The sequence below is a fragment of the Crinia signifera genome, chromosome 9, assembly GCF_055691185.1.
Source record: "Crinia signifera chromosome 9, ASM5569118v1, whole genome shotgun sequence".
Classification (NCBI taxonomy): Eukaryota; Metazoa; Chordata; class Amphibia; order Anura; family Myobatrachidae; genus Crinia; species Crinia signifera.
In genome coordinates, this window is record NC_139225.1 from 61196256 (window position 1) to 61222715 (window position 26460).

Genomic DNA, 26460 nt, shown 5'->3' on the forward strand with positions numbered 1-26460 from the left:
ACATCGACCATAATCTATCGATGTTTTATAAACATCGATGGTCATCCCTAATGAGTATTGCATCAACCAATCACATGGTCTAATTTCCAAACTAATTTGCATAATGAATTTATTTGCTCTCCATAACTTATTTAGGTCCTTCCTCACCATAGTCTAATTGAAAACCTACAAAACCAGCCAAAGATGGTTGATAACAAGAATGTTCTTAACCAATTGGTTTGTTGGTTGAAGACTGTTGTATGATGGTCCCATCAAAAGTAGTAAAATAGAAAACTGTTGACTTGTCATTGATGTTGTTACATATCGGTGGTCATCCATTGTATTTGATGGACTGGCCTGTGGGCCAATCAGAATATGGGGGCGGGGCTTCACTGGTGTCATGGGTGGAGCTATGCTCAGTGTCCCAGGAAATAGCAAAACACAAAACTAGTAGTTTGAGCTTGACATTGATGGTGTGAAACCATCTGGTTCTCCCCCATCGATGTCAAAACTATTGAACATCGACCATAACCTATAGATGTTTTATAAACATCGATGGCCGATGGCCATCCCTAATGAGTATTGCATCAACCAATCAGATGGTCTAATTTCTAAACTAATTTGCATAAGGGCTTTCTTTGCTCTCCATAACTTACTTAGGTCTTTCCTCACCCTAGTCTTATTGAAAACCTACAAAACTAGCCAAAGATGGTGGGTGACAAGAACATTAACGACTGATTGTCTTGCTGGTTGAAGACTATCACATGATGGTCCCAGCTAAAGTAGTAAAATAGAAAACTGTTGACTGACAGTGCATAAACCAATCGGAATGGATTGTTTTGAATGAGTGTTAGTGATGGCCATTGTTGCCTTTGCCATCGATGTTGTTACCTATAGGTGGTCATCCATTGTATTTGACTGACTGGACCGTGGGCCAATCAGAACTCGGGGGCGGGGCTTCACATGTTTCAGGGGGTGGAGCTATATTCCATGTCCCAGGAGATAGCACAACAAATCTTTTCGTTTTAGCTTGACATTGATGGTGGGAAACCATCTGGTTCTCCCCCATCGATGTAAAAACTATAAACATCGACCATAATCTATCGATGTTTTATAAACATCGATAGTCATCCCTAATGAGAATTGCATCAACCAATCACATGGTCTAATTTCCAAACTAATTTGCATAAGGAATTTATTTGCTCTCCATAACTTATTTAGGTCCTTCCTCACCATAGTCTAATTGAAAACCTACAAAACCAGCCAAAGATGGTTGATAACAAGAATGTTCTTGACCAATTGGTTTGTTGGTTGAAGACTGTTGTATGATGGTCCCATCAAAAGTAGTAAAATAGAAAACTGTTGACTTGCCATTGATGTTGTTACATATCGGTGGTCATCCATTGTATTTGATGGACTGGCCTGTGGGCCAATCAGGATATGGGGGCGGGGCTTCACTGGTGTCGTGGGTGGAGCTATGCTCAGTGTCCCAGGAAATAGCAAAACAAAACTAGTTAGTTTGAGCTTGACATTGATGGTGTGAAACCATCTGGTTCTCTCCCATCGATGTCAAAACTATTGAACATCGACCATAACCTATAGATGTTTTATAAACATCGATGGCCGATGGCCATCCCTAATGAGTATTGCATCAACCAATCAGATGGTCTAATTTCTAAACTAATTTGCATAAGGGCTTTCTTTGCTCTCCATAACTTACTTAGGTCTTTCCTCACCCTAGTCTTATTGAAAACCTACAAAACTAGCCAAAGATGGTGGGTGACAAGAACATTCACAACTGATTGTCTTGCTGGTTGAAGACTATCACATGATGGTCCCAGCTAAAGTAGTAAAATAGAAAACTGTTGACTGACAGTGCATAAACCAATCGGAATGGATTGTTTTGAATGAGTGTTAGTGATGGCCATTGTTGCTTTTGCCATCGATGTTACCCATAGGTGGTCATCCATTGTATTTGACTGACTGGACCGTGGGCCAATCAGAACACGGGGGCGGGGCTTCACATGTTTCAGGGGGTGGAGCTATATTCCATGTCCCAGGAGATAGCACAACAAATCTTTTCGTTTTAGCTTGACATTGATGGTGGGAAACCATCTGGTTCTCCCCCATCGATGTAAAAACTATGAACATCGACCATAATCTAACGATGTTTTATAAACATCGATAGTCATCCCTAATGAGAATTGCATCAACCAATCACATGGTCTAATTTCCAAACTAATTTGCATAAGGAATTTATTTGCTCTCCATAACTTATTTAGGTCGTTCCTCACCATAGTCTAATTGAAAACCTACAAAACCAGCCAAAGATGGTTGATAACAAGAATGTTCTTGACCAATTGGCTTGTTGGTTGAAGACTGTTGTATGATGGTCCCATCAAAAGTAGTAAAATAGAAAACTGTTGACTTGCCATTGATGTTGTTACATATCGGTGGTCATCCATTGTATTTGATGGACTGGCCTGTGGGCCAATCAGAATATGGGGGCGGGGCTTCACTGGTGTCGTGGGTGGAGCTATGCTCAGTGTCCCAGGAAATAGCAAAACAAAACTAGTAGTTTGAGCTTGACATTGATGGTGTGAAACCATCTGGTTCTCCCCCATCGATGTCAAAACTATTGAACATCGACCATAACCTATAGATGTTTTATAAACATCGATGGCCGATGGCCATCCCTAATGAGTATTGCATCAACCAATCAGATGGTCTAATTTCTAAACTAATTTGCAAAAGGGCTTTCTTTGCTCTCCATAACTTACTTAGGTCTTTCCTCACCCTAGTCTTATTGAAAACCTACAAAACTAGCCAAAGATGGTGGGTGACAAGAACATTCACGACTGATTGTCTTGCTGGTTGAAGACTATCACATGATGGTCCCAGCTAAAGTAGTAAAATAGAAAACTGTTGACTGACAGTGCATAAACCAATCGGAATGGATTGTTTTGAATGAGTGTTAGTGATGGCCATTGTTGCCTTTGCCATCGATGTTGTTACCTATAGGTGGTCATCCATTGTATTTGACTGACTGGACCGTGGGCCAATCAGAACACGGGGGCGGGGCTTCACATGTTTCAGGGGGTGGAGCTATATTCCATGTCCCAGGAGATAGCACAACAAATCTTTTCGTTTTAGCTTGACATTGATGGTGGGAAACCATCTGGTTCTCCCCCATCGATGTAAAAACTATGAACATCGACCATAATCTATCGATGTTTTATAAACATCGATGGTCATGCCTAATGAGTATTGCATCAACCAATCACATGGTCTAATTTCCAAACTAATTTGCATAATGAATTTATTTGCTCTCCATAACTTATTTAGGTCCTTCCTCACCATAGTCTAATTGAAAACCTACAAAACCAGCCAAAGATGGTTGATAACAAGAATGTTCTTAACCAATTGGTTTGTTGGTTGAAGACTGTTGTATGATGGTCCCATCAAAAGTAGTAAAATAGAAAACTGTTGACTTGTCATTGATGTTGTTACATATCGGTGGTCATCCATTGTATTTGATGGACTGGCCTGTGGGCCAATCAGAATATGGGGGCGGGGCTTCACTGGTGTCATGGGTGGAGCTATGCTCAGTGTCCCAGGAAATAGCAAAACACAAAACTAGTAGTTTGAGCTTGACATTGATGGTGTGAAACCATCTGGTTCTCCCCCATCGATGTCAAAACTATTGAACATCGACCATAACCTATAGATGTTTTATAAACATCGATGGCCGATGGCCATCCCTAATGAGTATTGCATCAACCAATCAGATGGTCTAATTTCTAAACTAATTTGCATAAGGGCTTTCTTTGCTCTCCATAACTTACTTAGGTCTTTCCTCACCCTAGTCTTATTGAAAACCTACAAAACTAGCCAAAGATGGTGGGTGACAAGAACATTAACGACTGATTGTCTTGCTGGTTGAAGACTATCACATGATGGTCCCAGCTAAAGTAGTAAAATAGAAAACTGTTGACTGACAGTGCATAAACCAATCGGAATGGATTGTTTTGAATGAGTGTTAGTGATGGCCATTGTTGCCTTTGCCATCGATGTTGTTACCTATAGGTGGTCATCCATTGTATTTGACTGACTGGACCGTGGGCCAATCAGAACACGGGGGCGGGGCTTCACATGTTTCAGGGGGTGGAGCTATATTCCATGTCCCAGGAGATAGCACAACAAATCTTTTCGTTTTAGCTTGACATTGATGGTGGGAAACCATCTGGTTCTCCCCCATCGATGTAAAAACTATAAACATCGACCATAATCTATCGATGTTTTATAAACATCGATAGTCATCCCTAATGAGAATTGCATCAACCAATCACATGGTCTAATTTCCAAACTAATTTGCATAAGGAATTTATTTGCTCTCCATAACTTATTTAGGTCCTTCCTCACCATAGTCTAATTGAAAACCTACAAAACCAGCCAAAGATGGTTGATAACAAGAATGTTCTTGACCAATTGGTTTGTTGGTTGAAGACTGTTGTATGATGGTCCCATCAAAAGTAGTAAAATAGAAAACTGTTGACTTGCCATTGATGTTGTTACATATCGGTGGTCATCCATTGTATTTGATGGACTGGCCTGTGGGCCAATCAGGATATGGGGGCGGGGCTTCACTGGTGTCGTGGGTGGAGCTATGCTCAGTGTCCCAGGAAATAGCAAAACAAAACTAGTTAGTTTGAGCTTGACATTGATGGTGTGAAACCATCTGGTTCTCTCCCATCGATGTCAAAACTATTGAACATCGACCATAACCTATAGATGTTTTATAAACATCGATGGCCGATGGCCATCCCTAATGAGTATTGCATCAACCAATCAGATGGTCTAATTTCTAAACTAATTTGCATAAGGGCTTTCTTTGCTCTCCATAACTTACTTAGGTCTTTCCTCACCCTAGTCTTATTGAAAACCTACAAAACTAGCCAAAGATGGTGGGTGACAAGAACATTCACAACTGATTGTCTTGCTGGTTGAAGACTATCACATGATGGTCCCAGCTAAAGTAGTAAAATAGAAAACTGTTGACTGACAGTGCATAAACCAATCGGAATGGATTGTTTTGAATGAGTGTTAGTGATGGCCATTGTTGCTTTTGCCATCGATGTTACCCATAGGTGGTCATCCATTGTATTTGACTGACTGGACCGTGGGCCAATCAGAACACGGGGGCGGGGCTTCACATGTTTCAGGGGGTGGAGCTATATTCCATGTCCCAGGAGATAGCACAACAAATCTTTTCGTTTTAGCTTGACATTGATGGTGGGAAACCATCTGGTTCTCCCCCATCGATGTAAAAACTATGAACATCGACCATAATCTAACGATGTTTTATAAACATCGATAATCATCCCTAATGAGAATTGCATCAACCAATCACATGGTCTAATTTCCAAACTAATTTGCATAAGGAATTTATTTGCTCTCCATAACTTATTTAGGTCGTTCCTCACCATAGTCTAATTGAAAACCTACAAAACCAGCCAAAGATGGTTGATAACAAGAATGTTCTTGACCAATTGGCTTGTTGGTTGAAGACTGTTGTATGATGGTCCCATCAAAAGTAGTAAAATAGAAAACTGTTGACTTGCCATTGATGTTGTTACATATCGGTGGTCATCCATTGTATTTGATGGACTGGCCTGTGGGCCAATCAGAATATGGGGGCGGGGCTTCACTGGTGTCGTGGGTGGAGCTATGCTCAGTGTCCCAGGAAATAGCAAAACAAAACTAGTAGTTTGAGCTTGACATTGATGGTGTGAAACCATCTGGTTCTCCCCCATCGATGTCAAAACTATTGAACATCGACCATAACCTATAGATGTTTTATAAACATCGATGGCCGATGGCCATCCCTAATGAGTATTGCATCAACCAATCAGATGGTCTAATTTCTAAACTAATTTGCAAAAGGGCTTTCTTTGCTCTCCATAACTTACTTAGGTCTTTCCTCACCCTAGTCTTATTGAAAACCTACAAAACTAGCCAAAGATGGTGGGTGACAAGAACATTAACGACTGATTGTCTTGCTGGTTGAAGACTATCACATGATGGTCCCAGCTAAAGTAGTAAAATAGAAAACTGTTGACTGACAGTGCATAAACCAATCGGAATGGATTGTTTTGAATGAGTGTTAGTGATGGCCATTGTTGCCTTTGCCATCGATGTTGTTACCTATAGGTGGTCATCCATTGTATTTGACTGACTGGACCGTGGGCCAATCAGAACACGGGGGCGGGGCTTCACATGTTTCAGGGGGTGGAGCTATATTCCATGTCCCAGGAGATAGCACAACAAATCTTTTCGTTTTAGCTTGACATTGATGGTGGGAAACCATCTGGTTCTCCCCCATCGATGTAAAAACTATGAACATCGACCATAATCTATCGATGTTTTATAAACATCGATGGTCATCCCTAATGAGTATTGCATCAACCAATCACATGGTCTAATTTCCAAACTAATTTGCATAATGAATTTATTTGCTCTCCATAACTTATTTAGGTCCTTCCTCACCATAGTCTAATTGAAAACCTACAAAACCAGCCAAAGATGGTTGATAACAAGAATGTTCTTAACCAATTGGTTTGTTGGTTGAAGACTGTTGTATGATGGTCCCATCAAAAGTAGTAAAATAGAAAACTGTTGACTTGTCATTGATGTTGTTACATATCGGTGGTCATCCATTGTATTTGATGGACTGGCCTGTGGGCCAATCAGAATATGGGGGCGGGGCTTCACTGGTGTCATGGGTGGAGCTATGCTCAGTGTCCCAGGAAATAGCAAAACACAAAACTAGTAGTTTGAGCTTGACATTGATGGTGTGAAACCATCTGGTTCTCCCCCATCGATGTCAAAACTATTGAACATCGACCATAACCTATAGATGTTTTATAAACATCGATGGCCGATGGCCATCCCTAATGAGTATTGCATCAACCAATCAGATGGTCTAATTTCTAAACTAATTTGCATAAGGGCTTTCTTTGCTCTCCATAACTTACTTAGGTCTTTCCTCACCCTAGTCTTATTGAAAACCTACAAAACTAGCCAAAGATGGTGGGTGACAAGAACATTAACGACTGATTGTCTTGCTGGTTGAAGACTATCACATGATGGTCCCAGCTAAAGTAGTAAAATAGAAAACTGTTGACTGACAGTGCATAAACCAATCGGAATGGATTGTTTTGAATGAGTGTTAGTGATGGCCATTGTTGCCTTTGCCATCGATGTTGTTACCTATAGGTGGTCATCCATTGTATTTGACTGACTGGACCGTGGGCCAATCAGAACACGGGGGCGGGGCTTCACATGTTTCAGGGGGTGGAGCTATATTCCATGTCCCAGGAGATAGCACAACAAATCTTTTCGTTTTAGCTTGACATTGATGGTGGGAAACCATCTGGTTTTCCCCCATCGATGTAAAAACTATAAACATCGACCATAATCTATCGATGTTTTATAAACATCGATAGTCATCCCTAATGAGAATTGCATCAACCAATCACATGGTCTAATTTCCAAACTAATTTGCATAAGGAATTTATTTGCTCTCCATAACTTATTTAGGTCCTTCCTCACCATAGTCTAATTGAAAACCTACAAAACCAGCCAAAGATGGTTGATAACAAGAATGTTCTTGACCAATTGGTTTGTTGGTTGAAGACTGTTGTATGATGGTCCCATCAAAAGTAGTAAAATAGAAAACTGTTGACTTGCCATTGATGTTGTTACATATCGGTGGTCATCCATTGTATTTGATGGACTGGCCTGTGGGCCAATCAGGATATGGGGGCGGGGCTTCACTGGTGTCGTGGGTGGAGCTATGCTCAGTGTCCCAGGAAATAGCAAAACAAAACTAGTTAGTTTGAGCTTGACATTGATGGTGTGAAACCATCTGGTTCTCTCCCATCGATGTCAAAACTATTGAACATCGACCATAACCTATAGATGTTTTATAAACATCGATGGCCGATGGCCATCCCTAATGAGTATTGCATCAACCAATCAGATGGACTAATTTCTAAACTAATTTGCATAAGGGCTTTCTTTGCTCTCCATAACTTACTTAGGTCTTTCCTCACCCTAGTCTTATTGAAAACCTACAAAACTAGCCAAAGATGGTGGGTGACAAGAACATTAACGACTGATTGTCTTGCTGGTTGAAGACTATCACATGATGGTCCCAGCTAAAGTAGTAAAATAGAAAACTGTTGACTGACAGTGCATAAACCAATCGGAATGGATTGTTTTGAATGAGTGTTAGTGATGGCCATTGTTGCCTTTGCCATCGATGTTGTTACCTATAGGTGGTCATCCATTGTATTTGACTGACTGGACCGTGGGCCAATCAGAACACGGGGGCGGGGCTTCACATGTTTCAGGGGGTGGAGCTATATTCCATGTCCCAGGAGATAGCACAACAAATCTTTTCGTTTTAGCTTGACATTGATGGTGGGAAACCATCTGGTTCTCCCCCATCGATGTAAAAACTATGAACATCGACCATAATCTATCGATGTTTTATAAACATCGATAGTCATCCCTAATGAGAATTGCATCAACCAATCACATGGTCTAATTTCCAAACTAATTTGCATAAGGAATTTATTTGCTCTCCATAACTTATTTAGGTCCTTCCTCACCATAGTCTAATTGAAAACCTACAAAACCAGCCAAAGATGGTTGATAACAAGAATGTTCTTGACCAATTGGTTTGTTGGTTGAAGACTGTTGTATGATGGTCCCATCAAAAGTAGTAAAATAGAAAACTGTTGACTTGCCATTGATGTTGTTACATATCGGTGGTCATCCATTGTATTTGATGGACTGGCCTGTGGGCCAATCAGGATATGGGGGCGGGGCTTCACTGGTGTCGTGGGTGGAGCTATGCTCAGTGTCCCAGGAAATAGCAAAACAAAACTAGTAGTTTGAGCTTGACATTGATGGTGTGAAACCATCTGGTTCTCCCCCATCGATGTCAAAACTATTGAACATCGACCATAACCTATAGACGTTTTATAAACATCGATGGCCGATGGCCATCCCTAATGAGTATTGCATCAACCAATCAGATGGTCTAATTTCTAAACTAATTTGCAAAAGGGCTTTCTTTGCTCTCCATAACTTACTTAGGTCTTTCCTCACCCTAGTCTTATTGAAAACCTACAAAACTAGCCAAAGATGGTGGGTGACAAGAACATTCACGACTGATTGTCTTGCTGGTTGAAGACTATCACATGATGGTCCCAGCTAAAGTAGTAAAATAGAAAACTGTTGACTGACAGTGCATAAACCAATCGGAATGGATTGTTTTGAATGAGTGTTAGTGATGGCCATTGTTGCCTTTGCCATCGATGTTGTTACCTATAGGTGGTCATCCATTGTATTTGACTGACTGGACCGTGGGCCAATCAGAACACGGGGGCGGGGCTTCACATGTTTCAGGGGGTGGAGCTATATTCCATGTCCCAGGAGATAGCACAACAAATCTTTTCGTTTTAGCTTGACATTGATGGTGGGAAACCATCTGGTTCTCCCCCATCGATGTAAAAACTATGAACATCGACCATAATCTATCGATGTTTTATAAACATCGATGGTCATCCCTAATGAGTATTGCATCAACCAATCACATGGTCTAATTTCCAAACTAATTTGCATAATGAATTTATTTGCTCTCCATAACTTATTTAGGTCCTTCCTCACCATAGTCTAATTGAAAACCTACAAAACCAGCCAAAGATGGTTGATAACAAGAATGTTCTTAACCAATTGGTTTGTTGGTTGAAGACTGTTGTATGATGATCCCATCAAAAGTAGTAAAATAGAAAATTGTTGACTTGTCATTGATGTTGTTACATATCGGTGGTCATCCATTGTATTTGATGGACTGGCCTGTGGGCCAATCAGAATATGGGGGCGGGGCTTCACTGGTGTCATGGGTGGAGCTATGCTCAGTGTCCCAGGAAATAGCAAAACACAAAACTAGTAGTTTGAGCTTGACATTGATGGTGTGAAACCATCTGGTTCTCCCCCATCGATGTCAAAACTATTGAACATCGACCATAACCTATAGATGTTTTATAAACATCGATGGCCGATGGCCATCCCTAATGAGTATTGCATCAACCAATCAGATGGTCTAATATCTAAACTAATTTGCATAAGGGCTTTCTTTGCTCTCCATAACTTACTTAGGTCTTTCCTCACCCTAGTCTTATTGAAAACCTACAAAACTAGCCAAAGATGGTGGGTGACAAGAACATTAACGACTGATTGTCTTGCTGGTTGAAGACTATCACATGATGGTCCCAGCTAAAGTAGTAAAATAGAAAACTGTTGACTGACAGTGCATAAACCAATCGGAATGGATTGTTTTGAATGAGTGTTAGTGATGGCCATTGTTGCCTTTGCCATCGATGTTGTTACCTATAGGTGGTCATCCATTGTATTTGACTGACTGGACCGTGGGCCAATCAGAACACGGGGGCGGGGCTTCACATGTTTCAGGGGGTGGAGCTATATTCCATGTCCCAGGAGATAGCACAACAAATATTTTCGTTTTAGCTTGACATTGATGGTGGGAAACCATCTGGTTCTCCCCCATCGATGTAAAAACTATAAACATCGACCATAATCTATCGATGTTTTATAAACATCGATAGTCATCCCTAATGAGAATTGCATCAACCAATCACATGGTCTAATTTCCAAACTAATTTGCATAAGGAATTTATTTGCTCTCCATAACTTATTTAGGTCCTTCCTCACCATAGTCTAATTGAAAACCTACAAAACCAGCCAAAGATGGTTGATAACAAGAATGTTCTTGACCAATTGGTTTGTTGGTTGAAGAGTGTTGTATGATGGTCCCATCAAAAGTAGTAAAATAGAAAACTGTTGACTTGCCATTGATGTTGTTACATATCGGTGGTCATCCATTGTATTTGATGGACTGGCCTGTGGGCCAATCAGGATATGGGGGCGGGGCTTCACTGGTGTCGTGGGTGGAGCTATGCTCAGTGTCCCAGGAAATAGCAAAACAAAACTAGTTAGTTTGAGCTTGACATTGATGGTGTGAAACCATCTGGTTCTCTCCCATCGATGTCAAAACTATTGAACATCGACCATAACCTATAGATGTTTTATAAACATCGATGGCCGATGGCCATCCCTAATGAGTATTGCATCAACCAATCAGATGGTCTAATTTCTAAACTAATTTGCATAAGGGCTTTCTTTGCTCTCCATAACTTACTTAGGTCTTTCCTCACCCTAGTCTTATTGAAAACCTACAAAACTAGCCAAAGATGGTGGGTGACAAGAACATTAACGACTGATTGTCTTGCTGGTTGAAGACTATCACATGATGGTCCCAGCTAAAGTAGTAAAATAGAAAACTGTTGACTGACAGTGCATAAACCAATCGGAATGGATTGTTTTGAATGAGTGTTAGTGATGGCCATTGTTGCCTTTGCCATCGATGTTGTTACCTATAGGTGGTCATCCATTGTATTTGACTGACTGGACCGTGGGCCAATCAGAACACGGGGGCGGGGCTTCACATGTTTCAGGGGGTGGAGCTATATTCCATGTCCCAGGAGATAGCACAACAAATCTTTTCGTTTTAGCTTGACATTGATGGTGGGAAACCATCTGGTTCTCCCCCATCGATGTAAAAACTATGAACATCAACCATAATCTATCGATGTTTTATAAACATCGATGGTCATCCCTAATGATAATTGCATCAACCAATCACACGGTCTAATTTCCAAACTAATTTGCATAAGGAATTTATTTGCTCTCCATAACTTATTTAGGTCCTTCCTCACCATAGTCTAATTGAAAACCTACAAAACCAGCCAAAGATGGTTGATAACAAGAATGTTCTTGACCAATTGGTTTGTTGGTTGAAGACTGTTGTATGATGGTCCCATCAAAAGTAGTAAAATAGAAAACTGTTGACTTGCCATTGATGTTGTTACATATCGGTGGTCATCCATTGTATTTGATGGACTGGCCTGTGGGCCAATCAGAATATGGGGGCGGGGCTTCACTGGTGTCGTGGGTGGAGCTATGCTCAGTGTCCCAGGAAATAGCAAAACAAAACTAGTAGTTTGAGCTTGACATTGATGGTGTGAAACCATCTGGTTCTCCCCCATCGATGTCAAAACTATTGAACATCGACCATAACCTATAGATGTTTTATAAACATCGATGGCCGATGGCCATCCCTAATGAGTATTGCATCAACCAATCAGATGGTCTAATTTCTAAACTAATTTGCATAAGGGCTTTCTTTGCTCTCCATAACTTACTTAGGTCTTTCCTCACCTTAGTCTTATTGAAAACCTACAAAACTAGCCAAAGATGGTGGGTGACAAGAACATTAACGACTGATTGTCTTGCTGGTTGAAGACTATCACATGATGGTCCCAGCTAAAGTAGTAAAATAGAAAACTGTTGACTGACAGTGCATAAACCAATCGGAATGGATTGTTTTGAATGAGTGTTAGTGATGGCCATTGTTGCCTCTGCCATCGATGTTGTTACCTATAGGTGGTCATCCATTGTATTTGACTGACTGGACCGTGGGCCAATCAGAACACGGGGGCGGGGCTTCACATGTTTCAGGGGGTGGAGCTATATTCCATGTCCCAGGAGATAGCACAACAAATCTTTTCGTTTTAGCTTGACATTGATGGTGGGAAACCATCTGGTTCTCCCCCATCGATGTAAAAACTATGAACATCGACCATAATCTATCGATGTTTTATAAACATCGATAGTCATCCCTAATGAGAATTGCATCAACCAATCACACGGTCTAATTTCCAAACTAATTTGCATAAGGAATTTATTTGCTCTCCATAACTTATTTAGGTCCTTCCTCACCATAGTCTAATTGAAAACCTACAAAACCAGCCAAAGATGGTTGATAACAAGAATGTTCTTGACCAATTGGTTTGTTGGTTGAAGACTGTTGTATAATGGTCCCATCAAAAGTAGTAAAATAGAAAACTGTTGACTTGCCATTGATGTTGTTACATATCGGTGGTCATCCATTGTATTTGATGGACTGGCCTGTGGGCCAATCAGAATATGGGGGCGGGGCTTCACTGGTGTCGTGGGTGGAGCTATGCTCAGTGTCCCAGGAAATAGCAAAACAAAACTAGTAGTTTGAGCTTGACATTGATGGTGTGAAACCATCTGGTTCTCCCACATCGATGTCAGAACTATTGAACATCGACCATAACCTATAGATGTTTTATAAACATCGATGGCCGATGGCCATCCCTAATGAGTATTGCATCAACCAATCAGATGGTCTAATTTATAAACTAATTTGCATAAGGGCTTTCTTTGCTCTCCATAACTTACTTAGGTCTTTCCTCACCCTAGTCTTATTGAAAACCTACAAAACTAGCCAAAGATGGTGGGTGACAAGAACATTAACGACTGATTGTCTTGCTGGTTGAAGACTATCACATGATGGTCCCAGCTAAAGTAGTAAAATAGAAAACTGTTGACTGACAGTGCATAAACCAATCGGAATGGATTGTTTTGAATGAGTGTTAGTGATGGCCATTGTTGCCTCTGCCATCGATGTTGTTACCTATAGGTGGTCATCCATTGTATTTGACTGACTGGACCGTGGGCCAATCAGAACACGGGGGCGGGGCTTCACATGTTTCAGGGGGTGGAGCTATATTCCATGTCCCAGGAGATAGCACAACAAATCTTTTCGTTTTAGCTTGACATTGATGGTGGGAAACCATCTGGTTCTCCCCCATCGATGTAAAAACTATGAACATCGACCATAATATATCGATGTTTTATAAACATCGATGGTCATCCCTAATGAGAATTGCATCAACAAATCACATGGTCTAATTTCCAAACTAATTTGCATAAGGAATTTATTTGCTCTCCATAACTTATTTAGGTCCTTCATCACCATAGTCTAATTGAAAACCTACAAAACCAGCCAAAGATGGTTGATAACAAGAATGTTCTTGACCAATTGGTTTGTTGGTTGAAGACTGTTGTATGATGGTCCCATCAAAAGTAGTAAAATAGAAAACTGTTGACTTGCCATTGATGTTGTTACATATCGGTGGTCATCCATTGTATTTGATGGACTGGCCTGTGGGCCAATCAGAATATGGGGGCGGGGCTTCACTGGTGTCGTGGGTGGAGCTATGCTCAGTGTCCCAGGAAATAGCAAAACAAAACTAGTAGTTTGAGCTTGACATTGATGGTGTGAAACCATCTGGTTCTCCCCCATCGATGTCAGAACTATTGAACATCGACCATAACCTATAGATGTTTTATAAACATCGATGGCCGATGGCCATCCCTAATGAGTATTGCATCAACCAATCAGATGGTCTAATTTATAAACTAATTTGCATAAGGGCTTTCTTTGCTCTCCATAACTTACTTAGGTCTTTCCTCACCCTAGTCTTATTGAAAACCTACAAAACTAGCCAAAGATGGTGGGTGACAAGAACATTAACGACTGATTGTCTTGCTGGTTGAAGACTATCACATGATGGTCCCAGCTAAAGTAGTAAAATAGAAAACTGTTGACTGACAGTGCATAAACCAATCAGAATGGATTGTTTTGAATGAGTGTTAGTGATGGCCATTGTTGCCTTTGCCATCGATGTTGTTACCTATAGGTGGTCATCCATTGTATTTGACTGACTGGACCGTGGGCCAATCAGAACACGGGGGCGGGGCTTCACATGTTTCAGGGGGTGGAGCTATATTCCATGTCCCAGGAGATAGCACAACAAATCTTTTCGTTTTAGCTTGACATTGATGGTGGGAAACCATCTGGTTCTCCCTCATCGATGTAAAAACTATGAACATCGACCATAATCTATCGATGTTTTATAAACATCGATAGTCATCCCTAATGAGAATTGCATCAACCAATCACATGGTCTAATTTCCAAACTAATTTGCATAAGGAATTTATTTGCTCTCCATAACTTATTTAGGTCCTTCCTCACCATAGTCTAATTGAAAACCTACAAAACCAGCCAAAGATGGTTGATAACAAGAATGTTCTTGACCAATTGGCTTGTTGGTTGAAGACTGTTGTATGATGGTCCCATCAAAAGTAGTAAAATAGAAAACTGTTGACTTGCCATTGATGTTGTTACATATCGGTGGTCATCCATTGTATTTGATGGACTGGCCTGTGGGCCAATCAGGATATGGGGGCGGGGCTTCACTGGTGTCGTGGGTGGAGCTATGCTCAGTGTCCCAGGAAATAGCAAAACAAAACTAGTAGTTTGAGCTTGACATTGATGGTGTGAAACCATCTGGTTCTCCCCCATCAATGTCAGAACTATTGAACATCGACCATAACCTATAGATGTTTTATAAACATCGATGGCCGATGGCCATCCCTAATGAGTATTGCATCAACCAATCAGATGGTCTAATTTATAAACTAATTTGCATAAGGGCTTTCTTTGCTCTCCATAACTTACTTAGGTCTTTCATCACCCTAGTCTTATTGAAAACCTACAAAACTAGCCAAAGATGGTGGGTGACAAGAACATTAACGACTGATTGTCTTGCTGGTTGAAGACTATCACATGATGGTCCCAGCTAAAGTAGTAAAATAGAAAACTGTTGACTGACAGTGCATAAACCAATCAGAATGGATTGTTTTGAATGAGTGTTAGTGATGGCTATTGTTGCCTTTGCCATCGATGTTGTTACCTATAGGTGGTCATCCATTGTATTTGACTGACTGGACCGTGGGCCAATCAGAACACGGGGGCGGGGCTTCACATGTTTCAGGGGGTGGAGCTATATTCCATGTCCCAGGAGATAGCACAACAAATCTTTTCGTTTTAGCTTGACATTGATGGTGGGAAACCATCTGGTTCTCCCCCATCGATGTAAAAACTATGAACATCGACCATAAACTATTGATGTTTTATAAACATCGATGGTCATCCCTAATGAGTATTGCATCAACCAATCACATGGTCTAATTTCCAAACTAATTTGCATAAGGAATTTATTTGCTCTCCATAACTTATTTAGGTCCTTCCTCACCATAGTCTAATTGAAAACCTACAAAACCAGCCAAAGATGGTTGATAACAAGAATGTTCTTGACCAATTGGTTTGTTGGTTGAAGACTGTTGTATGATGGTCCCATCAAAAGTAGTAAAATAGAAAACTGTTGACTTGCCATTGATGTTGTTACATATCGGTGGTCATCCATTGTATTTGATGGACTGGCCTGTGGGCCAATCAGAATATGGGGGCGGGGCTTCACTGGTGTCGTGGGTGGAGCTATGCTCAGTGTCCCAGGAAATAGCAAAACAAAACTAGTAGTTTGAGCTTGACATTGATGGTGTGAAACCATCTGGATCTCCCCCATTGATGTCAAAACTAATGAACATCGACCAAAACCTATAGATTTTTTATAAACATCAATGGCCGATGGCCATCCCTAATGAGTATTGCATCAACCAATCAGATGGTCTAATTTCTAAACTAATTTGCATAAGGGCTTTATTTGCTCTCCATAACTTACTTAGGTCTTTCCTCACCCTAGTCTTATTGAAAACCTACAAAACTAGCCAAAGATGGTGGGTGACAAGAACATTCACGACTGATTGTCTTGCTGGTTGAAGAATATCACATGATGGTCCCAACTAAAGTAGTAAAATAGAAAACTGTTGACTGACAGTGCATAAACCAATCGGAATGGATTGTTTTGAATGAGTGTTAGTGATGGCCATTGTTGCCTTTGCCTTCGATGTTTTTACCTATAGGTGGTCATCCATTGTATTTGACTGACTGGACCGTGGGCCAATCAGAACACGGGGGCATGGCTTCACATGTTTCAGGGGGTGGAGCTATATTCCATGTCCCAGGAGATAGCACAACAAATCTTTTCGTTTTAGCTTGACATTGATGGTCCGAAACCATCTGGTTCTCCCCCATCGATGTAAAAACTATGAACATCGACCATAATCGATCGATGTTTTATAAACATCGATGGTCATCCCTAATGAGAATTGCATCAACCAATCACATGGTCTAATTTAAAAACTAATTTGCATAAGGAATTTATTTGCTCTCCATAACTTATTTAGGTCCTTCCTCACCATAGTCTAATTGAAAACCTACAAAACCAGCCAAAGATGGTTGATAACAAGAAAGTTCTTGACCAATTTTTTTTGTTGGTTGAAGACTGTTGTATGATGGTCCCATCAAAAGTAGTAAAATAGAAAACTGTTGAGTTGCCATTGATGTTGTTACATATCGGTGGTCATCCATTGTATTTGATGGACTGGCCTGTGGGCCAATCAGAATATGGGGGCGGGGCTTCACTGGTGTCGTGGGTGGAGCTATGCTCAGTGTCCCAGGAAATAGCAAAACAAAACTAGTAGTTTGAGCTTGACATTGATGGTGTGAAACCATCTGGTTCTCCCCCATCGATGTCAAAACTATTGAACATCGACCATAACCTATAGATGTTTTATAAACATCGATGGCCGATGGCCATCCCTAATGAGTATTGCATCAACCAATCAGATGGTCTAATTTCTAAACTAATTTGCATAAGGGCTTTCTTTGCTCTCCATAACTTACTTAGGTCTTTCCTCACCCTAGTCTTATTGAAAACCTACAAAACTAGCCAAAGATGGTGGGTGACAAGAACATTAACGACTGATTGTCTTGCTGGTTGAAGACTATCACATGATGGTCCCAGCTAAAGTAGTAAAATAGAAAACTGTTGACTGACAGTGCATAAACCAATCGGAATGGATTGTTTTGAATGAGTGTTAGTGATGGCCATTGTTGCCTCTGCCATCGATGTTGTTACCTATAGGTGGTCATCCATTGTATTTGACTGACTGGACCGTGGGCCAATCAGAACACGGGGGCGGGGCTTCACATGTTTCAGGGGGTGGAGCTATATTCCATGTCCCAGGAGATAGCACAACAAATCTTTTCGTTTTAGCTTGACATTGATGGTGGGAAACCATCTGGTTCTCCCCCATCGATGTAAAAACTATGAACATCGACCATAATCTATCGATGTTTTATAAACATCGATAGTCATCCCTAATGAGAATTGCATCAACCAATCACATGGTCTAATTTCCAAACTAATTTGCATAAGGAATTTATTTGCTCTCCATAACTTATTTAGGTCCTTCCTCACCATAGTTTAATTGAAAACCTACAAAACCAGCCAAAGATGGTTGATAACAAGAATGTTCTTGACCAATTGGTTTGTTGGTTGAAGACTGTTGTATAATGGTCCCATCAAAAGTAGTAAAATAGAAAACTGTTGACTTGCCATTGATGTTGTTACATATCGGTGGTCATCCATTGTATTTGATGGACTGGCCTGTGGGCCAATCAGAATATGGGGGCGGGGCTTCACTGGTGTCGTGGGTGGAGCTATGCTCAGTGTCCCAGGAAATAGCAAAACAAAACTAGTAGTTTGAGCTTGACATTGATGGTGTGAAACCATCTGGTTCTCCCCCATCGATGTCAGAACTATTGAACATCGACCATAACCTATAGATGTTTTATAAACATCGATGGCCGATGGCCATCCCTAATGAGTATTGCATCAACCAATCAGATGGTCTAATTTATAAACTAATTTGCATAAGGGCTTTCTTTGCTCTCCATAACTTACTTAGGTCTTTCCTCACCCTAGTCTTATTGAAAACCTACAAAACTAGCCAAAGATGGTGGGTGACAAGAACATTAACGACTGATTGTCTTGCTGGTTGAAGACTATCACATGATGGTCCCAGCTAAAGTAGTAAAATAGAAAACTGTTGACTGACAGTGCATAAACCAATCGGAATGGATTGTTTTGAATGAGTGTTTGTGATGGCCATTGTTGCCTTTGCCATCGATGTTGTTACCTATAGGTGGTCATCCATTGTATTTGACTGACTGGACCGTGGGCCAATCAGAACACGGGGGCGGGGCTTCACATGTTTCAGGGGGTGGAGCTATATTCCATGTCCCAGGAGATAGCACAACAAATCTTTTCGTTTTAGCTTGACATTGATGGTGGGAAACCATCTGGTTCTCCCCCATCGATGTAAAAACTATGAACATCGACCATAATATATCGATGTTTTATAAACATCGATGGTCATCCCTAATGAGAATTGCATCAACAAATCACATGGTCTAATTTCCAAACTAATTTGCATAAGGAATTTATTTGCTCTCCATAACTTATTTAGGTCCTTCATCACCATAGTCTAATTGAAAACCTACAAAACCAGCCAAAGATGGTTGATAACAAGAATGTTCTTGACCAATTGGTTTGTTGGTTGAAGACTGTTGTATGATGGTCCCATCAAAAGTAGTAAAATAGAAAACTGTTGACTTGCCATTGATGTTGTTACATATCGGTGGTCATCCATTGTATTTGATGGACTGGCCTGTGGGCCAATCAGAATATGGGGGCGGGGCTTCACTGGTGTCGTGGGTGGAGCTATGCTCAGTGTCCCAGGAAATAGCAAAACAAAACTAGTAGTTTGAGCTTGACATTGATGGTGTGAAACCATCTGGTTCTCCCCCATCGATGTCAGAACTATTGAACATCGACCATAACCTATAGATGTTTTATAAACATCGATGGCCGATGGCCATCCCTAATGAGTATTGCATCAACCAATCAGATGGTCTAATTTATAAACTAATTTGCATAAGGGCTTTCTTTGCTCTCCATAACTTAGGTCTTTCCTCACCCTAGTCTTATTGAAAACCTACAAAACTAGCCAAAGATGGTGGGTGACAAGAACATTAACGACTGATTGTCTTGCTGGTTGAAGACTATCACATGATGGTCCCAGCTAAAGTAGTAAAATAGAAAACTGTTGACTGACAGTGCATAAACCAATCAGAATGGATTGTTTTGAATGAGTGTTAGTGATGGCCATTGTTGCCTTTGCCATCGATGTTGTTACCTATAGGTGGTCATCCATTGTATTTGACTGACTGGACCGTGGGCCAATCAGAACACGGGGGCGGGGCTTCACATGTTTCAGGGGGTGGAGCTATATTCCATGTCCCAGGAGATAGCACAACAAATCTTTTCGTTTTAGCTTGACATTGATGGTGGGAAACCATCTGGTTCTCCCTCATCGACGTAAAAACTATGAACATCGACCATAATCTATCGATGTTTTATAAACATCGATAGTCATCCCTAATGAGAATTGCATCAACCAATCACATGGTCTAATTTCCAAACTAATTTGCATAAGGAATTTATTTGCTCTCCATAACTTATTTAGGTCCTTCCTCACCATAGTCTAATTGAAAACCTACAAAACCAGCCAAAGATGGTTGATAACAAGAATGTTCTTGACCAATTGGTTTGTTGGTTGAAGACTGTTGTATGATGGTCCCATCAAAAGTAGTAAAATAGAAAACTGTTGACTTGCCATTGATGTTGTTACATATCGGTGGTCATCCATTGTATTTGATGGACTGGCCTGTGGGCCAATCAGGATATGGGGGCGGGGCTTCACTGGTGTCGTGGGTGGAGCTATGCTCAGTGTCCCAGGAAATAGCAAAACAAAACTAGTAGTTTGAGCTTGACATTGATGGTGTGAAACCATCTGGTTCTCCCCCATCGATGTCAGAACTATTAAACATCGACCATAACCTATAGATGTTTTATAAACATCGATGGCCGATGGCCATCCCTAATGAGTATTGCATCAACCAATCAGATGGTCTAATTTCTAAACTAATTTGCATAAGGGCTTTCTTTGCTCTCCATAACTTACTTAGGTCTTTCCTCACCCTAGTCTTATTGAAAACCTACAAAACTAGCCAAAGATGGTGGGTGACAAGAACATTAACGACTGATTGTCTTGCTGGTTGAAGACTATCACATGATGGTCCCAGCTAAAGTAGTAAAATAGAAAACTGTTGACTGACAGTGCATAAACCAATCAGAATGGATTGTTTTGAATGAGTGTTAGTGATGGCCATTGTTGCCTTTGCCATCGATGTTGTTACCTATAGGTGGTCATCCAATGTATTTGACTGACTGGACCGTGGGCCAATCAGAACACGGGGGCGGGGCTTCACATGTTTCAGGGGGTGGAGCTATATTCCATGTCCCAGGAGATAGCACAACAAATCTTTTCGTTTTAGCTTGACATTGATGGTCCGAAACCATCTGGTTCTCCCCCATCGATGTAAAAACTATGAACATCGACCATAATCGATCGATGTTTTATAAACATCGATGGTCATCCCTAATGAGAATTGCATCAACCAATCACATGGTCTAATTTAAAAACTAATTTGCATAAGGAATTTATTTGCTCTCCATAACTTATTTAGGTCCTTCCTCACCATAGTCTAATTGAAAACCTACAAAACCAGCCAAAGATGGTTGATAACAAGAATGTTCTTGACCAATTTTTTTGTTGGTTGAAGACTGTTGTATGATGGTCCCATCAAAAGTAGTAAAATAGAAAACTGTTGACTTGCCATTGATGTTGTTACATATCGGTGGTCATCCATTGTATTTGATGGACTGGCCTGTGGGCCAATCAGAATATGGGGGGCGGGGTGTCACTGGTGTCGTGGGTGGAGCTATGCTCAGTGTCCCAGGAAATAGCAAAACAAAACTAGTAGTTTGAGCTTGACATTGATGGTGTGAAACCATCTGGTTCTCCCCCATCGATGTCAAAACTATTGAACATCGACCATAACCTATAGATGTTTTATAAACATCGATGGCCGATGGCCATCCCTAATGAGTATTGCATCAACCAATCAGATGGTCTAATTTCTAAACTAATTTGCATAAGGGCTTTATTTGCTCTCCATAACTTACTTAGGTCTTTCCTCACCCTAGTCTTATTGAAAACCTACAAAACTAGCCAAAGATGGTGGGTGACAAGAACATTCACGACTGATTGGCTTGCTGGTTGAAGACTATCACATGATGGTCCCAGCTAAAGTAGTATAATAGAAAACTGTTGACTGACAGTGCATAAACCAATTGGAATGGATTGTTTTGAATGAGTGTTAGTGATGGCCATTGTTGCCTTTGCCATCGATGTTGTTACCTATAGGTGGTCATCCATTGTATTTGACTGACTGGACCGTGGGCCAATCAGAACACGGGGCGGGGCTATATTCCATGTCCCAGGAGATAGCACAACAAATCTTTTCGTTTTAGCTTGACATTGATGGTGGGAAACCATCTGGTTCTCCCCAATCGATGTAAAAACTATGAACATCGACCATAATCTATCGATGTTTTATAAACATCGATGGTCATCCCTAATGAGTATTGCATTAACTAATCACATGGTCTAATTTCCAAACTAATTTGCATAAGGAATTTATTTGCTCTCCATAACTTATTTAGGTCCTTCCTCACCATAGTCTAATTGAAAACTTACAAAACCAGCCAAAGATGGTTGATAACAAGAATGTTCTTGACCAATTGGTTTGTTGGTTGAAGACTGTTGTATGATGGTCCCATCAAAAGTAGTAAAATGGAAAACTGTTGACTTGCCATTGATGTTGTTACATATCGGTGGTCATCCATTGTATTTGATGGACTGGCCTGTGGGCCAATCAGAATATGGGGGCGGGGCTTCACTGGTGTCGTGGGTGGAGCTATGCTCAGTGTCCCAGGAAATAGCAAAACAAAACTAGTAGTTTGAGCTTGACATTGATGGTGTGAAACCATCTAGTTCTCCCCCATCGATGTCAAAACTATTGAACATCGACCATAACCTATAGATGTTTTATAAACATCGATGGCCGATGGCCGATGGCCATCCCTAATGAGTATTGCATCAACCAATCAGATGGTCTAATTTCTAAACTAATTTGCATAAGGGATTTATTTGCTCTCCATAACTTACTTAGGTCTTTCCTCACCCTAGTCTTATTGAAAACCTACAAAACTAGCCAAAGATGGTGGGTGACAAGAACATTCACGACTGATTGTCTTGCTGGTTGAAGACTATCACATGATGGTCCCGGCTAAAGTAGTAAAATAGAAAACTGTTGACTGACAGTGCATAAACCAATCGGAATGGATTGTTTTGAATGAGTGTTAGTGATGGCCATTGTTGCCTTTGCCATCGATGTTGTTACCTATAGGTGGTCATCCATTGTATTTGACTGACTGGACCGTGGGCCAATCAGAACACGGGGGCGGGGCTTCACATGTTTCAGGGGGTGGAGCTATATTCCATGTCCCAGGAGATAGCACAACAAATCTTTTCGTTTTAGCTTGACATTGATGGTGGGAAACCATCTGGTTCTCCCCCATCGATGTAAAAACTATGAACATCGACCATAATCTATCGATGTTTTATAAACATCGATGGTCATCCCTAATGAGAATTGCATCAACCAATCACATGGTCTAATTTCCAAACTAATTTGCATAAGGAATTTATTTGCTCTCCATAACTTATTTAGGTCCTTCCTCACCATAGTCTAATTGAAAACCTACAAAACCAGCCAAAGATGGTTGATAACAAGAATGTTCTTGACCAATTGGTTTGTTAGTTGAAGACTGTTGTATGATGGTCCCATCAAAAGTAGTAAAATGGAAAACTGTTGACTTGCCATTGATGTTGTTACATATCGGTGGTCATCCATTGTATTTGATGGACTGGCCTGTGGGCCAATCAGAATATGGGGGTGGCGCTTCACTGGTGTCGTGGGTGGAGCTATGCTCAGTGTCCCAGGAAATAGCAAAACAAAACTAGTAGTTTGAGCTTGACATTGATGGTGTGAAACCATCTGGTTCTCCCCCATCGATGTCAAAACTACTGAACATCGACCATAACCTATAGATGTTTTATAAACATCGATGGCCGATGGCCATCCCTAATGAGTATTGCATCAACCAATCAGATGGTCTAATTTCTAAACTAATTTGCATAAGGGCTTTATTTGCTCTCCATAACTTACTTAGGTCTTTCCTCACCCTAGTCTTATTGAAAACCTACAAAACTAGCCAAAGATGGTGGGTGACAAGAACATTCACGACTGATTGTCTTGCTGGTTGAAGACTATCACATGATGGTCCCAGCTAAAGTAGTAAAATAGAACACTGTTGACTGACAGTGCATAAACCAATCGGAATGGATTGTTTTGAATGAGTGTTAGTGATGGCTATTGTTGCCTTTGCCATCGATGTTGTTACCTATAGGTGGTCATCCATTGTATTTGACTGACTGGACCGTGGGCCAATCAGAACACGGGGGCGGGGCTTCACATGTTTCAGGGGGTGGAGCTATATTCCATGTCCCAGGAGATAGCACAACAAATCTTTTCGTTTTAGCTTGACATTGATGGTGGGAAACCATCTGGTTCTCCCCCATCGATGTAAAAACTATGAACATCGACCATAATCTATCGATGTTTTATAAACATCGATGGTCATCCCTAATGAGAATTGCATCAACCAATCACACGGTCTAATTTCCAAACTAATTTGCATAAGGAATTTATTTGCTCTCCATAACTTATTTAGGTCCTTCCTCACCATAGTCTAATTGAAAACCTACAAAACCAGCCAAAGATGGTTGATAACAAGAATGTTCTTGACCAATTGGTTTGTTGGTTGAAGACTGTTGTGTGATGGTCCCATCAAAAGTAGTAAAATAGAAAACTGTTGACTTGCCATTGATGTTTTTACATATCGGTGGTCATCCATTGTATTTGATGGACTGGCCTGTGGGCCAATCAGAATATGGGGGCGGGGTGTCACTGGTGTCGTGGGTGGAGCTATGCTCAGTGTCCCAGGAAATAGCAAAACAAAACTAGTAGTTTGAGCTTGACACTGATGGTGTGAAACCATCTGGTTCTCCCCCATCGATGTCAAAACTATTGAACATCGACCATAACCTATAAATGTTTTATAAACATCGATGGCCGATGGCCATCCCTAATGAGTATTGCATCAACCAATCAGATGGTCTAATTTCTAAACTAATTTGCATAAGGGCTTTATTTGCTCTCCATAACTTACTTAGGTCTTTCCTCACCCTAGTCTTATTGAAAACCTACAAAACTAGCCAAAGATGGTTGGTGACAAGAACATTCACGACTTATTGTCTTGCTGGTTGAAGACTATCACATGATGGTCCCGGCTAAAGTAGTAAAATAGAAAACTGTTGACTGACAGTGCATAAACCAATCGGAATGGATTGTTTTGAATGAGTGTTAGTGATGGCCATTGTTGCCTTTGCCATCGATGTTGTTACCTATAGGTGGTCATCCATTGTATTTGACTGACTGGACCGTGGGCCAATCAGAACACGGGGGCGGGGCTTCACATGTTTCAGGGGGTGGAGCTATATTCCATGTCCCAGGAGAGAGCACAACAAATCTTTTCGTTTTAGCTTGACATTGATGGTGGGAAACCATCTGGTTCTCCCCCATCGATGTAAAAACTATGAACATCGACCATAATCTATCGATGTTGTATAAACATCGATGGTCATCCCTAATGAGAATTGCATCAACCAATCACATGGTCTAATTTCCAAAAAAATTTGCATAAGGAATTTATTTGCTCTCCATAACTTATTTAGGTCCTTCCTCACCATAGTCTAATTGAAAACCTACAAAACCAGCCAAAGATGGTTGATAACAAGAATGTTCTTGACCAATTGGTTTGTTGGTTGAAGACTGTTGTGTGATGGTCCCATCAAAAGTAGTAAAATAGAAAACTGTTGACTTGCCATTGATGTTTTTACATATCGGTGGTCATCCATTGTATTTGATGGACTGGCCTGTGGGCCAATAAGAATATGGGGGCGGGGTGTCACTGGTGTCGTGGGTGGAGCTATGCTCAGTGTCCCAGGAAATAGCAAAACAAAACTAGTAGTTTGAGCTTGACACTGATGGTGTGAAACCATCTGGTTCTCCCCCATCGATGTCAAAACTATTGAACATCGACCATAACCTATAGATGTTTTATAAACATCGATGGTCGATGGCCATCCCTAATGAGTATTGCATCAACCAATCAGATGGTCTAATTTCTAAACTAATTTGCATAAAGGCTTTATTTGCTCTCCATAACTTACTTAGGTCTTTCCTCACCCTAGTCTTACTGAAAACCTACAAAACTAGCCAAAGATGGTGGGTGACAAGAACATTCACGACTGATTGTCTTGCTGGTTGAAGACTATCACATGATGGTCCCGGCTAAAGTAGTAAAATAGAAAACTGTTGACTGACAGTGCATAAACCAATCGGAATGGATTGTTTTGAATGAGTGTTAGTGATGGCCATTGTTGCCTTTGCCATCGATGTTGTTACCTATAGGTGGTCATCCATTGTATTTGACTGACTGGACCGTGGGCCAATCAGAACACGGGGGCGGGGCTTCACATGTTTCAGGGGGTGGAGCTAT